The sequence below is a fragment of the Myotis brandtii genome, unplaced genomic scaffold (genome assembly GCF_000412655.1).
Source record: "Myotis brandtii unplaced genomic scaffold, ASM41265v1 scaffold155, whole genome shotgun sequence".
In the NCBI taxonomy this organism is placed as follows: domain Eukaryota; kingdom Metazoa; phylum Chordata; class Mammalia; order Chiroptera; family Vespertilionidae; genus Myotis; species Myotis brandtii.
Window position 1 is genome coordinate 1,680,158 of NW_005355621.1, and position 5,383 is coordinate 1,685,540.

Genomic DNA, 5,383 nt, shown 5'->3' on the forward strand with positions numbered 1-5,383 from the left:
CAATATATATATACATAATTTCAGAGAGTAAGAGAGAGAATCATTGATTGGCTGCCTCCTTCATACCCCACCCTGAGGATCAAGCCCACAACCCAGGCATGAGCCCCGATCGGGAATCAAACCGTGACCTCCTGGTTCAGAGGTCAATGCTGAACTACTGAGCCACACTGGCCAAGCCTAGGAGCTTTTTAAAAATATATACTCTGTGCCACCTGGAATTCTGAGTGGAAATCTATTCTTTTTGCCCGCTTGCATCACTTGATTTGGGGAACTGCTCCTCCCCGTGCAATGGGACTCCAGTAGGCATCACCTCACTGTAATTACCTTCCGCACTGCAGAGGCGAGATCTCCACCCACTCTAACTAGTTGCATTTCTGTTTCTCCTGGACCCAAAGATTGGCCCCGGGGTCCCTCCAAAACCCAAACGGGGCCCATCAGTCCCATGTGGGTGGCCACTGTTGGGGCGAGGGGTTTGTGTCCTTCTTTCTCTTCTTTGTGGGATTACCAGGAGAATGACGCAAAGCTAGAGATACTGATGGTGGCCTGTTTCAGCACCAAGTGATAAGAAAGATGGCCTGAGGAGGAAGCCATGAGAGAGAAAACCAGAACTAAGGACGGAATGAAATGGGTACTGTGGCATCATTTGAACCTCAGGGTCTGGCCGTCCCTAAAGCAAAGGCTAACCCGAGACTTCACCATTTACGAGAGTTAGTACCTTTTGTGGGGGGTTTAATTAGTTGGATTTGGGTTTCTGTCACTTGCGACGGAAGGATTCTTGACTGACACAGTTTCTGAGAATAAAAGTGATAAAACGCCAACCGAAACTCAGTGGTTACAGTGGAGATCAAGACACATGGTTCATGGTCCAAGGGGCTGTCATTTCAATGGCTACATCAGTTCAGAGTTCTTAGCTTCCAACACCAGAAGCAAGTTCTGGCTCTTTTATGCAGAAATAGAAATTATTGAAGGCTATGTGGTGGGCACCGAACCTTTAGGAGGGTCAGACGGTGAGATTACAGGCGCAGAAACAGAATTGTGTTGTAGAACTAACCAGGCAGAGACATAATCAGGCCAGCCCTAATGGTCACAGCATTGCCCGTGAACTGCCAATGATGCATTTTTTTTTTTTTGGTCAGAACGGCCTCTGATAATTGGAGGTATCTGCCACCACACTTCCCCTTATGCTAGGGGTCTTGGCTGCACCTTCTTGCCTCTTAAAAGTGCTCCAGACTGGAGGATTGGGGACCCATATCGATTGAGTTTCTACTGTATAGTGCCAGGCACTGTACTAGGCAATTGACTCACAACAGACTCATTGAGACGGGTTGATTTACTCTATTCTACCTGTGAATAATCTGAGGCTCAGAGAGATTACAAAACTTGCTTGAGGCCACACAGCTGGTTAAGGTACTAATGCGGGTCTGTTGGGCTCCCGGGCCCTGATTTTTTCCACTGGATCACGGAGCTCAGGCATGAGGGAGGTGAGACTGGAGGGGGTGGGGGTGTGAGGGAAATAAGGAAGAGGCTGCTGGGTAGGCTATTTGGTGATGGCAGGCAGGAACGGAGGAGAATTCAGGTGCAGGGACCCTCTGGGAAGCATAAGGCCCGTGGGCAGGGATCCCAGATTGCCATCTGGAGTTCCATAAGGTCCCAAAGCAGCTTTATCTCTGCAGAATCAGGAGAGCAGGCCTGTGCTGGGCTGCAGCCTCTCCGGGAAGCGTGAAAGCCTGATGCCTTGGAAGCGGAGGCCCACACGTCTGACTGTGCAGCAGATGGGAAGGTGAAATCACATGTGGCAGTGGGCGCAGCCAGCACACTCTGTCCCCTAACCGAGCTGTCAGGACGTCTAAGAAGCTTCTCACTCGCCTGCCTGTACTTCCCACTCCCTCTGGATTCCTCCTCCCTCGCCCTCCTTTGCTTTCATTGCTTCTTGCTTTGGCTTAAGCTTTCTCTAGTTCCCTCTGCCTCCTCCCAGGGCCTGGGGATGCATTTTCACTTTGATGATCTTCAGGCCTTTCGAATGCAATGCCTTCAAATCAAAATCACTTTCTTCTCACCCAGCAAACCCCATTCCTATGTTGTTAAGGGCACTAGATGGGCAGGGTGGAAACCCAGGGAGAGCGGCCTTGCTTTCTGCCTCGCCTCCCCCTGGCCCTCCTTCTGCCCCCAGCTGGTTTCTCAACCACTCTCAGGCCACCGCTCTGGTTCTCACCCTCATCATCTCTCACAAGCTGATCTCCCTGTCTGCTTCTTCACTCCCTCCTCTCACTGACACCCAAGTCTTTCTAAAACACAGATCAAACCTCCCTTCAAAACATTTTCTAGGTGATATCAACAATCTTAGCACGGAGATAAATTGGAGGCTTTGCAGGGTGGCTTTGGGGAGGAGGGTGGGCACACTTATGGCCCAACAAGATCCCAGCCCTATTGGCAAAAAGGACTTTGCAGGTGTAATTTTGGTTAGAATCAGTTCACCTCAAGGGAGGGAAATTACCCTGGTAAATTACCAGGGAGGCTCAGTATAATCACCGGAATCCTTAAAGCAGTGGTTCTCAACCTTGACTGCACATTAGAATCACCTGGGAATCTTTTTAAAATCCTGATATCTGGGCCTTATCCTCTGGAAATTCTGTTTCTTTGTTACTAATGTTGTGGCCCCACCCCATAACAAAGAAACAGAATTTCCAGAGGATGAGGCCCGGACTTCAGGATTTTAAAAAGATACCCAGGTGATTCTAATGTGTAGCCAAGGTTGAGAACCACTGCCTTAAAGCAGCAGCAGAAGGCAGAAAGGAAAGTCAGAGACTTCTTGGCACCTGGAGGATTCAACGGCCATTGCTGGCTTAAAGGCTGAGGGGCCACAAGAGAAGGAAATGGGAACCTCAGTCCTACAGCTGCAAGGAACTGAATTCCGCCAACACTCTGAATGAGCTCGGAGGCGAGCTCTTCCCCAGAGCTTCCGGAAAGGAATGAAGCTCTGTTGGCGCCTTGGTTTCGGCCTCGTGAGCCCCTGAAGCAGAGTTCAGCCAGGTCAAGCCAGACGTCTGAACTACAGAGCTGTGAGATAACAAGTGGGTGTTGTTTCTTAAGCTTCTAAATTTGTAGTCGTACATTGTCATCATTCGTCCCTGCAAAGACTCTCTCTCATTTTATTCCCCTCCCCTCTGTTTCCTTATACCTGTGACCAGTGGTTCTCAACCTTCTGGCCCTTTAAATACAGTTCCTCATGTTGTGACCCAACCATAACATTATTTTCGTTGCTACTTCATAACTGTAATGTTGCTACTGTTATGAATCGTAGTGTAAATATCTGATATGCAGGATGGTCTTAGTCGACCCCTGTGAAAGGGTCGTTCGACCGCCAAAGGGGTCGTGACCCACAGGTTGAGAACTGCTGCCTGTGACCATTCTCTCTCCCTACAATAGGTAGGTCCTCATCCTAATGTGAGGTAGATGTCCTTCAATGTAGGTGTGTCTTTGTAAATATCGCCGATGTGTGTTTTTAATTTTCACAAATGGTATTGTGCCATAAATCTTATTCTTTCCTCATTTTCTCACTCAATACTATGTTTTGTTTTGTTGTTTTAAACACACACACACACACACACACACACACACACAAATATTACTAACAGTAAAGCTACTGAGTGAAGTTTGAGATTTCTCTGCAAAATTCTGGTGTTCTTGTTGTGGTTCTCAGACTATATGCCACTAAAGATAAATAGTTAGGATATTGTGTTCAAAAGTTTGTTTTCAATTTTGAGGTTTGTCTTTTCTGCCCTCTTCTTTTGGTTTAATTTTTTTTTGAGTATGTAACACACATTGTTCAAAAGATGAAACTAAATTAGAAACTCCACTCAGAGATATTGCCCTTCCATCCCTATTTCTCCATCCCATTTCTGGCCCCTTTGTTCGTAAGAGTAACCATTATTATTTATTTCTGGTGTTCTTTGTAGTGGTTGTTTCTGGAAGGGACAAAAATAAACATATACATATATCTGTACATATATTCTTCTTTCTCTTTCTTATTATGTGAAATGTAGTACATGGATAAACAAGCATTCTATACCTTGTTTTCCTTTCATTTAATAATATATCCTGGAGTTACTCCCAATCAGTATACAGAGATCTTCTTCATTGTCCCTCAGTTGCACAATATTCCATTGTGACAGTGCACAATCATATCCCCAACCACCTTCCTACTGCTGGAAATTTAGGGTGCTTCCATTTTTCTATTATTACAGACAATGCCACAGTGAACCACCCTGCACATGGGGGTGCATTTCCAGTGTGGATTCCTAGAAATGGACTTACAGGATCAAAGGACAAATGCTACATCCCTTTATGGGAAATTTTCAAATTCCCTCCACCAGGAGTGGAGCATTGATGGGATGTAATATACGAGATGCCAGTTAATTGCAGTCCTGCCCAGCATGAAGTCAAATATATATATATGTTTTTATTGATTTCAGAGAGGATGGGAGAGAGAGAGAGAGAGAGAGAGAGAGAGAGAAATATCAATGATGAGACATGTGCCTTGATCCATTCTCCCGCATGCCCCCCACTGGGGATTGAGCCCATAACCTGGGCATGTGCCCTTACAGGAATTGAACCTTGATCTCCTGGTTCATGGGTCAACACTCAACCACTGAACAACACTGGCCGGGCAATTTTTTATATTTTTAACAATCTAATAGATGAGAAACAGCTTATCAATATAGATTTAATTTGCATTGTTTCTTATTATGAGTTAGGTTTTAGGTCTTTTCAGGTGTTTCTGGCTGCTTGCTCATTTTGTGTGTTAACACTGCACCATGGAGTGCTTACTGCATGGCAAGAAAGGCACTGGGCACAAGAGATACAAAGAGGAGGTTGTTTAGTCTTAAAGGGGAGATCAGCAAATAAGCACATGGCTACAATCTGCATTTACACACGTCCATCTCCCGTGCGCATGAGTCATGTGGATGGTCTGTGTGATCAGGCCACGCCAGCCTTCCTACTCTTGCCCAAGTCTGAGCAGGATGAACGAGTCTGGTGGTTTTGTTCTGCTTTCTCCACGTCTCCCTGCTGGTCACATGCTCATTTTAAGAGGCTCTAGGTCAGTGATGGCGAACCTTTTGAGCTCTGCGTGTCAGCATTTTGAAAAACCCTAACTTAACTCTGGTGCCGTGTCACATATAGAAATTTTTTGATATTTGCAACCATAGTAAAACAAAGACTTATATTTTTGATATTTATTTTATATATTTAAATGCCATTTAACAAAGAAAAATCAACCAAAAAAATGAGTTCGCGTGTCACCTCTGACACGCGTGTCATAGGTTTGCCATCACTGCTCTAGGTGAATGTTTCCATATCTAGAAAGGTTGGCCAACTAGTCTGC